The sequence below is a fragment of the Macrobrachium nipponense genome, chromosome 24 (assembly GCF_015104395.2).
Source record: "Macrobrachium nipponense isolate FS-2020 chromosome 24, ASM1510439v2, whole genome shotgun sequence".
Lineage (NCBI taxonomy): Eukaryota > Metazoa > Arthropoda > Malacostraca > Decapoda > Palaemonidae > Macrobrachium > Macrobrachium nipponense.
The window spans coordinates 1,438,271-1,449,537 of NC_061091.1; the positions used below are offsets into that span (position 1 = coordinate 1,438,271).

At 38.1% G+C, this 11,267-nt stretch overlaps 1 long non-coding RNA gene across 4 annotated transcripts in view; it reads left to right on the top strand.

Annotated features, from left to right (window-relative positions):
* LOC135204671 (uncharacterized) overlaps positions 1-10,250 on the top strand; it is a 10,256-nt gene extending 6 nt beyond the window's left edge. The window contains exons 1-6 of one of the 4 annotated variants that reach the window (XR_010312285.1): positions 1-126; positions 5,107-5,492; positions 6,106-6,293; positions 7,963-8,611; positions 9,076-9,543; positions 9,985-10,250. The exon at positions 1-126 is cut by the window's left edge and continues 6 nt beyond it. This is a non-coding gene — a long non-coding RNA (uncharacterized LOC135204671). Of the gene's footprint in view, positions 127-5,106; positions 5,493-6,105; positions 6,294-7,962; positions 8,612-9,075; positions 9,682-9,984 lie in introns of those variants that run through there. The other 3 variants (XR_010312289.1, XR_010312288.1, XR_010312286.1) reach the window with 3 other exon arrangements.
* The last annotated feature ends 1,017 nt before the right edge of the window (positions 10,251-11,267 follow it).

Sequence of the window (11,267 nt, forward strand, 5' to 3'; positions counted from 1 at the left end):
GTGGTCCAGCGCCTCCGACGGAAGCGTCTTGGGCCAAATTCTCTTTTGTGTCGAGTTAGTCTAGAATCTGTGGTTGTACTTTGCTTGTGGATTCCTGCGTGCTCAAGGGAACAGCTTCTATGTCCGGTAAGGAATCTAGGAGTGCCTTGGTTCGTGAGTGATAGGACGTTACTAGTTTCTTAAATGTTTTTAAAAACAGCATCAGGTGTACCTATGGTTTGTTTGTTTTTAATGTCGGTTATTAAATAACCATCGCCTCTTCAATTGTTTGTATAAATGTTCGTCTTGCAGGTGTTGTACTTTTACCTAGCTGTTCAAGAGCCAATTCGAGTTTGATCTCGCCGTGAAGGAGTTACATGTGAATGAAGCTGGTCCGCATTTTTTTTTTTTTTTTTCTGTCCATCTCGAAGTTCAGCTATACGATGCTTGAACTCCTAATTAGACGAGTTGCTTCCTTTTCAGTAATTTTCGATATCGTCGTTGTTTACCATTTATGCAAATTTATTAACCTCATTACCTGGGTAGTCTGCATCGACATGTTTCAATGCATGGACCTCTGGGTAACACTTGTAGTTCCCCAAAATATGGGAATCGAAGGTCGGAAGTGGGAATTAAATTATGAGTTGTAGAAACTGTTTTTTGAACGCTAATATAGTTTTAAGAGAGTCTTGATACTGCCCATGAAGAAATTCAGTAAAGAGACCTACATTATAAAGACTTTAAAACTCAAACTTGGGTTTTCCGTCCATATTTACATAGGCTGAGTTGGGTACGGTCGTTTACCACAGGAAGGTGAATACATGGGCTCATTTCGCGGAAGGTATATTTTTAATTGCTCCTTCGTGGTCTACGTAGATGTTCTAATATTAGGAGTGGCTGGCTATTCCTTCATAAAAAAAAACGCGTTAGTTTTTGTCAACGAAATGTCATAACTACCTTCCTATCTCGAATGAAGTTTTTATGGGCACCTATTCAATTGGACGCTTATTTAATTGGAAACTTAATTGAAAAAAAAAGGTTAGGTATTTCTACAGAAGCAGTCCGCACAGACTGCAAGGAACGTAACCGCGGATACGACATCCACTAGGGATTGGGGCGTCCAATGTATTTCGCCGTGTTAGTACTGGCCCCTGGGGGTTAATTACAGTCGTCCGAATAAATATTACTTCAAATTCTTGTTCACTAGGTAAAAATGCATAGAAAAACCGCATCTGCCTTAGTCTAGGCCGCTGCGGATAAGTACCCTAGATCTACCACACTGATTAGTGGGACACTTGATTAATGCGTGATTTTATTAATGGGTAATGGGACACTTTATTAATGGGACTTAATGTGACACTTAGTTGAAGGGACTTAATTAATTGGACACTGTTAAAGGAACGTTCATGGATAATGGGCTATCATGAATAATTAATTTGCTTATTTTTCATCTATTTACTTATTTACTTATTTTTGTGCAATGGGTAATTTTCGAAAGCAGGAATACAGTCAGAGATCTTCAACGGATCGCCTGTGGTAAAGCTACTGCCATACAGAATGAGGGAGGGGAGGGGGGGGGGGGGGGTTGAAAGTTGCGTCCTTTCCAATTATACGTGAGCAGGAATTTCACACAGGTTTTAATTAAAACCTTCGTAGGAAGCTGCGGTTTCTAATTTTGCCGAGTACACAGCGTCATGGAATCCTGCCCAAGAATTTTCAGTGACATTGCATTATTTCAAAACGATGATGTTGGAAAAGTTTTGACATTTTTCTGTTGGAACTCGTTTAGGAATCATGTTTGTTTTATGAAGTTTCATTTTTAATTACTATACTCTGTTTTTATCATCTGCCCATCCGCCTGTGGTGTTTTTGTATGGTAACACTGCGTCCCGGGCTTTAGATAGTTACGCCATGTGTAAGTTTTAGGTAAATAAAAGGATATCTGGGTGTACATTTGCAACTGAAAAGTGTTTTAATAATTTACTGTATGTGAATTACACCGTTAATATTCGAAATAGGATATTATTATAATCGTTGAATGTAAGCTGAATGTTACTACCTAAAGCCCGGGATACCATACGAATACACCACAGGCGGATGGACAGATGGAAAAAAACGTGTATAGATTGTGCGAATGATGTAGATTCCAGTGGAATCTGACATTACATATTTTGTTATTTTCAATAACACGTGAAGGGAATCATTTTCAGACTTTTTTTTAGGGTGTAGGATGTACCGTTTTCTACTCATTTAGGATGTGCCGTTTTCTACTTATTTAGGATGTACTGTTTTCTTCTTATTTGGGGTGTAGGGTGTACCGTTTTCTACTTATTTAGTGTGTAGGGTGTACCATTTTCTACTTGGTTAGGGTGCAGGGTGTACTATTTTCTACTTGGTTAGGGTGTAGGGTATACCATTTTCTACTTGGGGTGTAGGGTGTACCGTTTTCTATTTTAGTGTAGAGTGTACCGTTTTCAACTTATTTAGGGTGTAGGGTGTACAGTTTTTTTTTTTTTTTTACTTATTTAGGGTGTACCGTTTTCTACGAGATGTTCGTAAGATGACAATAAAACTTGGGTAGTGTTCCATTTTCTATCAACTGTTTGCGGGAAGGTTTTGTCATTTTCGATGCCATGGAAGCTTCTGTGGGAAGCCTTTCATTACCAATGAAATTCTTAAAAAAGTGGTGGGGGCCGTGTCATTCAATATGAAAATATCCAGGAGGCTGTGGTGTCCTTTGCAAGGAATCTATTGTAAGAAGCCATTGGCATTTTCAATTAAATTTGCAACCAGTTTTGTTCCCAAAGAGCCCGTGTCGTTTTTTTTTTTTATGAAGAGTTTGCAAGTGACTTTTAATATCAAATGAGACGTTTATTGGATTATTGTATAATCAGAGTATTTGATGTCATGTTTTGACATCCAGTGAAATAGTTGCAGTAGTGACGCAATATCTAATGAAAACTTTGATGAATGTTGTCAATTGAATATTATTGATTGTTTGTTTGTATGGTGCTTTTACGTTGCATGGAACCAGTGGTTATTCAGCAACGGGACCAACGGTATTACGTGACTTCCGAACCACGTCGAGAGTGATGAACTTCTATCGCCAGAATTACACATCTCTCACTCCTCAATGGAATGGCCGAGAATCGAACCGCAAACACCACACCAATCACGCCACTATTATTGGTTACATATTTATTTAAATGTTTTGTGAACAGAAGCTGTGCATCGTATCTTTAAATGTTTTAGGAAGGCTGCTGTATTAGTTGTGAGTGATAGGTTTAGATAAACAGTTTTAACAAAGTTTCTCTGAATTTTTTTTTCTTTTTTTTATCTAGAAGCGATTAGTTTTTCATCAAAAGAATGCTTTATTTGAAAGAATGGATTGAATCCTTTCCTCTCATTTTTATGGTCATATGTACGAATGCAGTGTAGTTTAATGAAAAATGTATAAGGATCATGGAATTTGTTTTATATATTTATAAAATTTTTATATTTCGTTTGTATATCTTCAGTATAAACTTCTCCAATTTGTTTTATGGATTTTGCAATTTAAAATAATTTTTCTTTAGTAAAAGTCTGCCATTTTTTTTATAGAATTTGTAATTTATATTTAATTTTTTTTAAGCAGAAACGTCTATAATTCTTTATGGAATGGTGTAGGAACGCTTTGATGCTTTTAATTAAAAGTTTGTAGGGACGCTTAAGTATTTAAAAAAAAAAAGCGTTTGCAAGAATTTTATTATTAACGAAAAACTGTTCCCTTTCATGAAACGTTAATCGGAACTCTTAAGCCATTTCTTAAAACTATTTATAATTATTGAATGAAGTTGAGTAACTGTTAAATGGTTATTAATCTATACTCTGTTTTTTTCCATCTGTCCATCTGCCTGTGGTGGTGGCGCATGGTAACACTGCGTCCCAGGCTTATTTTAAATAGTTACACCTTGTCTAAGTTTTAGGTAAATAAAGGATATCTGGGTGTACATTTGCAACTGAAAAGTTTTAATAATTTACTGTTTGCGAATTACACCGTTAATATTCGGAAAAGGACATTATTTAAAACCCGGGATGCAGTGTTACCATGCGCAAACACCACAGGCGAATCACGGACATCTGGCAGACGTCGGTATGTCTGACGGAAGGCCTTTTGATGCATATCAAATTGTTCGTTAAATTGCGACCTGTAACGTTGAGAATATGCTTTTATCCGCTTCGTATTTATAGGTCAAACCGTTCTATCATGAGACTAGGTCCAGAATAGACATCGGTGTTGTTTGCAGTAAAGTTAGTAGCTCAACGAAAGGTGAATGCAGCGCCTCAGTGGCGTGGTTGGTTTGGTGTTTTGCTTCTCACCTCGGCGGTCGCGGCGGGTTCGATTCTTGGCCATTCCATTGAGAAGTGAGAGATGTGTATTTCTGGTGATAGAAGTTCACTCTCGACGTGGTTCGGAAGTCACGTAAAGCCGTTGGTCCCGTTGCTGAATAACCACTGGTTCCATGCAACGTAAAAACACCATACAATAAAAAAACAAAAAAACAAAAATACAAAAACAAACGAAAGGTGAAGATGTGATTATCATGTAGGTTCCAAACTACGTAGTTCGGCTGTGGACTGCCAGACCAGATAGGGTACGAAATATTGGATTAATATCACCTAAGATTATGCAAATTAGTGATCGGGCAATAGTCTGAACATTAATTAAAATAAGTTGATGTTAACATCACCTAAGATTATGCAAATTAGTGATCGGGCAATAGTCTGAACATTAATTAAAATAAGCTGATGTTAACTAACTTTCTGAATCGCGGTTAGAATATGTCCGACTAATGTAATGAAACTAGGAACGTTGAAGCTTTTTAAACGCCAGTGCGTGAAGTAGCGTCTTGGAAGATTGTTTAGACTATGGGTATGGGCTGGCTGGAAAATTAAAGTTAATAATAATCATCATTTGAGAAGCAATTACACTGGTAAGCATTTGAAGTTGAAACCAGAAGGAAGGTGTTTGGTATTTGAAATCACAAGTTACTGCCAGTTTGGGCTTTCGTGGTTAAAAATAGCTTATACTTCCCCAACGGTGCCACGTCTAAAAAATTATCAATCGCCTTCGATGATATTTTCCAGGTCAGGGAGCCCCCAGAACGATTATCGACTGACGGAGGTACTACAAACTTCGCCAGCGAAGAGATGGAGGCCAGAACTCTCTCGTGAGAAAACGCGTTAAAAGCCGGCGCCGTCGAGTCAGACGAGACGGCTCTGACAATACTCCAGTATCTCAAAACGCCTCTCGGGGAGATCAACAAGTCGCCATTTCAGGTTGCGAAGGGTCGCCAGCTTCGTGACGGGGTACTACCTACTACAACTGAAAGACACCTGTTGGTAGACAGGTGTAGTAGTATTACTGGAGACGGACGATACGTCAAAGGGAACTGCAAGTGGCAAAATCGCTGGTGGTTATACGCGCCCTCGACACCACCAGGAGACTGTCACCCATCATGCCAGGCACCCATGTACGTATACAAAACCAAGCTGCCAAACAGTGGTACAGAACGGCGTAATATAGGAACTTCGGAAACTGACTCCTGCGTCAGTAGATCGCAGTTAAGCTCTGTGGGAGCAGTATAAGCTCACAAGAAGGAACAGAGTCATTGCTCTGGCCCCTAGCATAGCACACCTGTGTCACAGCAGCCCGGCGCCTGCGCGAGGCCCTTAGTCAGTCACACATTCCTGTCAGGAGCCAGCTGTCATTAGTAGGCCTAGAAAGGCTGCCGGTAAACCTAGGTGGCTGGAAGACGTGATACTATTTACGATTTACACTTATTAGATCCAATTATGTCGAGTGAATCTTAATTCTTTTATATATATATATATATGTATTTTCGTGTATTTGACTTTAATGTCACTGAACATGCATTGTACTTGGTGTACGTAATTTTTTTTTTTTTACCAAGTAACAACATTAAGCATACTACAAGTCAAGTTAGCCTTTAAAACAGTTTCTTTTTCGCCTCATAAACCATTGGATTGAATGGTACTACATAACTTTATTTCTCAAACACTCATAGTTTGATAATTTGACGAAGTTGTGTGAAGATAAAGTAGACTCATTCTTTTTTTTTTCAGGAACGATGTTTTCATTTTGCAAAGCTATTCCTCGGGTGCTGAAACACAACTAGTTAAGCTGATAGATGGACGAAGGAAGATGTGAATTGTTTATTAAAAGAAAAAAAAAATGAATTTTAGTCGCTATCAAAATTAGTAAGTCACCTGGGTCATATGGAAGAACCTACCTTGGAAGATTTCTTTTAAAGGTAAACAGTAACAATTACTATGATTTTTAAGACTTAAATTCTCTTTTACTTATATATTAATTACGCCTTATGAGAGTAGTTAAAAAAAAACTAATTGCTTTCAGACAACTTCGAGATCATTCTTGCTCTGGCGAAGGTCGATCTTAATTTCTTAATCAGTCCTTTAACAGTTGTATATAGGGCAGAGTCGTGTGGAAAGATTGGAGACATCCTAATTGACTGAGTGCACAGTTTGCAAGAGTTAGGGGCCAGAGATTGAAAAGGATGACAAAGGATAAAGGAATGTTTGAGGTAATTGATCACGTATTCGTTTCTAAACAGTCTAGTAAAATTACAAATACTCTTACTTTGAGTTTTAGAGGTAATAGCAATTACAGTAGTAGTGAACGAAAGGTTCTTACAATAAAGTTCTTTAATCCGTTTCAAGAGAGACAATAGAACTCTGTCAGGAATAGGAGACTTTCTGGTAAATGGTGAATAACTGGCTTAAAGTCTACTTGATTATCCATCTGACTGGTATAGCAACCTCGGCAGCCTGTTACAAAATGAGGCTATAACATTGTACGAGAAGTTTTCAGTGATTGGTGTCAAACCTTGTAGTTCCAGTTGCCATCAAATGGTTCTAGTTTAGTTACCACAGAGGGTAAATGTACAACTCAGGTTTGTCACACATCCTCAAGTATTTTTTTTTTATATTAAATGACTTTTCATTATATTTTTAGACAGTAAAAGTTGCATGTTCTACTTTCCTTTGATATTCAGTCTGCCAGATTTATAGTATTAGCTTGGTTGCTCTTGCTTATATCAACTATCTACCTTTTTACTTCCTTCAAGAGTGGCGCCTCAATTTGTATAGTGTTTTCGTAAAAGGCATCTTAGCACATGCACTGTATAATGCACGATCTTTGTATCCATGACAGGTTAATCAAATTATCTTGGATTTCTCATCAACTACTAGACATTACCTAGAGGTGTAAAAGTTATTCTCTTCTGTCACCAACAACCCCCGGAAATAGTTCATACGGAACTTAGTTCTCTTGATTTTCATAAATTTAAATTCGTATGCCATTTCACTAACCCCCTACTTTTTTCTAACAGTTATCCTGCTGCTGTTTTACTGGAGTACCCTTTTACCAGTGCTGATAACCCTTTGTTACGTCTGCAAAATTTCAGTCTTTCTAGTAGGTTACAATTATTCTGTTCTTTTCTGGAAATAACGATGAGCAGAGGACTCCTCCCTTGAACCTCATCAACTACCAAGCAGATGTTGTTCCATTGATAACACATCTTTATTCTCAAATTGCTTTTCATGTCTTCTATCCCAACTCGTACCTAGTTTGATGCCTAAACCAGTGCTAAATTTTGCAGTCAGTCTTTTATAAGGCATTTTCTTCAGCCTTCTGAAGATGTCTGTGGCTGTACTTTTATTTCTTACCTTCAACATGATTTAGTCTGAAATAATTGGTTAAGAATCTGTTTACAAAATCAATGGTGGCTGTCTAAAATTAATTTTACCAGATTTCTTATTTCCTCTCCAATGGTAAGAGTAACGTGGATTTATTAGCCTTTAGTATCTCATCATTTTAAGGACATTGAGCATGGATTCGGCTCTCAGGTTTAAAATCCTTCACTGCTACTTTGCTCAAAGAATGGTTTATTGCTCTTACAGAAGTGAGGAACAACTGCTACTGCTTCCTGAATCACCCATAGAAAGACTTTGGCGTTGCTTTGGTTCAACTGATCTTCATTTCTGCAGTTTTCTTATATTTAGTTCTATAAGATATTTATTGCATCATTGGAACACTAGAAATTTCCGATGTCTTTCTCAGCATGGAAGTTTTATCTTTTAATAAGTATACTTGCATCACTATTAATAATACATACACTTGTTCCATCTATTATGAGGCTATACTGATAAAGTTCAAAGTTATTTCAGGTTGTACCAAAGCTGCTTTCTACCTATGGCCCTCAGAACCTAATCTCTCTTTTGGAGGCTAATGATGGATACCAAAACATATTTCATGATCATAAGAAAATGCACTCTGGTCACCTTTTCAACTGATCTTTCCGATAGATTATTTTGTCTTCACAACACAGTGACCCATTACAGAGTTATACCCAAGTTGGTCGCTATGCTGCTGCCTCACAAAACCATGATTTGCTTCAGTTTGTGGGCCAAAAGAAGGCCTCGTTAAAAGCATAAAACCATGAGACATATGCCTGAAATGCACGATCTCCTCAAAGATCATTGGAATGTGTTGCTCCACAGACATAAAGAAGTTTTGTAAATTGAACTACATTATCATCCTGCCTTAAGAGTAAGATTTCAAATACCTTTTCATCTAATTTTCTGTTAAGGAACAATATATGAACATTAAAATTGACAGACTAAAAATTTTCAACGTATGAGTAATGACTGTAACTGAATCTAATGTCTGGTGAAATAGGTTAGTTTATATTACTCATTAAATGTTAAATGGCTTGTTTAAAAACCTAGTTAACTTGATTTACTTTCACCAATTTTTTTTATTTTTCCAGATAAAAAAAATCCATAAACAGTTCTAGTCTTTATCAGTATAATAAACATTTAGTCACCATCACTTCAAAGTTTTTCAAAACACTGATGTTAGTAAATTTATTTTCTGGAGCAAGTAACTTTCTCTTTGCTGCTAATGACTTTTTTGTTAGGTGGCGATAATTTTTTAAATAATGTGACTTTTAACTTTTGATACACCACATCCATTTCATCCATATTCTTTTTATTTTATTTTTTTTTTTGCAGAAGACTGAACACCTTGACCATGGTACAGATAATGTGGAGAAGCATAAGTCAAGGAAAGGTAGGAAGCTCATCAAACAAGTCTAACCAATAGGCAGTGCAGTCAAGTCCTGTTGACCAGGCTCAAATTATAGCCAGCTAGCAACCATACACGACAATATCTTAGCCTGACCAAAGATATTGCAGCTAGCCCATCAGACTACCATGAACAGCAGCTTACAGGATGTAAAAATCCAGTCCTAAATAAGGTTAAGCCAACAAGAACACCAGCCTCCTAAGAACAGCAACCTACAAGAACTAGCCTTCCAGGAGCAGAGGTTACTGTGGGCCAAAAAGGACCTCATTTTTAAAAGCATAAAATCTCGAGATAAAAGCTTAAAATGCTTGATCTACTCATAGATCACTGGACTTGTTGTTCCATAGCCATAAAGAATTTTTGTAAACTGTACTGGGCTACCTTCCTGTCTAAGGGTAAGAGTTCAACTTTGTATTTTTTTTTCTAATTTCCTGTTATGGAAAGGATATACATACTATGAACAAAAAATTGGCTGAGACTATAAATTGACCTAACCTGAGTAATTATAGAAATAAAATCTTATGTTGGCGAAATAGTGTAGTTTGATATTACTTACCCTTGTTTTGGTAAAAATCTAGTTTCCTAAATTTACTTTCATCAAATTTTGATTTTTTCAGATTGTGTAAACAAATTCATAAATAGTTCTAGTGTATAATATACATTTGTTCACCATTACTTAGAAGTTTTTCAAAACGCTGATTAGTAAATTAATTTCCTAAAGCAAGTAACTTTCTTTACAACTGATTTTTTTTTTGTTAGGGGGTGTTAACTTTTGATACTCCACATCTATTTCAACCATATACTTTACCTAATCATTATTATATATTTTTTTGAAGAAGACGGAACAACTTAGCCAAGGTACAGATAATGTGGAGAAGCATAAAACTAGCCAGTACATCAAAGTCAAGGAAAGGTAGCAAGCTCTTCAACCCTGCCCACAAATATTGCTGCTAGCTCATCAGACCATAAGCAGTAGATTACATTAGTAATAAAGTAGTCCCAAATAAGGTTAAGCCAACAAGAACACCAACCCCTAAGAGCAGCAGCTTACAAGAAGGGGAGAACCAACCTTCCAAGAACAACTTCTGCAAAAGGGGAAACCAGTTCCCTTAAGAGAGAAGTACCTGTGGAGGAGAGGGTGACTATCATGAGTAAGTGGCCCCTAAGGAAAATTCAGATCTCCAAGAGCAGCAGTCCCAGAGTAGAGGGGAACCAGCGTCCGAGAATGGAGGTTCCACTCCCCCAGAGGAGCAGTCGCTTCAAAAGAAAACCAATCCTCATTTAGCCGCAGCTCCAGAGAAGAGTGGGAATTAGCCATTGTGAGCAGTAACAAAATAGCGCAAAAATGATATTTGTACATAAGGAGCAGTGCCTAAGCGTGGGATCCAGTGCCCAAAGAGCTCAAGAGCAGCAGCCTCAACCAGGAAGACCTACATCCCCAAAAACAGCAGGCAACAAGACTGGGTGAAGCAGCCCCACAAGAAGAGCAGCCCCCAGGAAGGGAAACCAAACTCCCTACAGAAGCAGCTCCTTGAAAGGAAAACCAGTCCCTGAAAAAAGCTAGAGATGGCTGGACAAGTTCCCCAATAAGAGAACCAGGCCAGGAAGAGCAACCTCCCCTAAGAAACTGAAACCAGTAACCTCCGAGAGCAAACTAGGCCAGGAAGAGCAACCTCCCCTAAGAAACTGAAACCAGTAACCTCCGAGAGGGCACGTGTGTCTCTGAAGGACAAAACCACCTCTGAAGGAGGAGGATTAACACAGAGCATCAACCTTAGAGAATGGGGAACCAGTTTTGAAGAGCAGCATCCTTCAGAAGGTGAAACCAGGGGAACCAGCTTTGAAGAGCAGCATCCTTCAGAAGGTGAAACATTTTTTCCTAAGAACAGCAGCCCTTAGGGATAAGCCCTCACCGAAGGCAGCACCAGCCCTCCAAAAATAGCAGCCCTCAAGCAGGGGAAAGCGCTAGATCCCTTTCCTTTATCAACAGCCCACGAGAGGGAGAGTGAATTTATGCCCCACACTTGTTGACAAGCAGTAAGCAAGAATGGGGTGAAGCAAGCCCAAAGAGCAGCAGCCTATGAGGAGGAAACCAAAACCATAAGGGGTATTCAACACC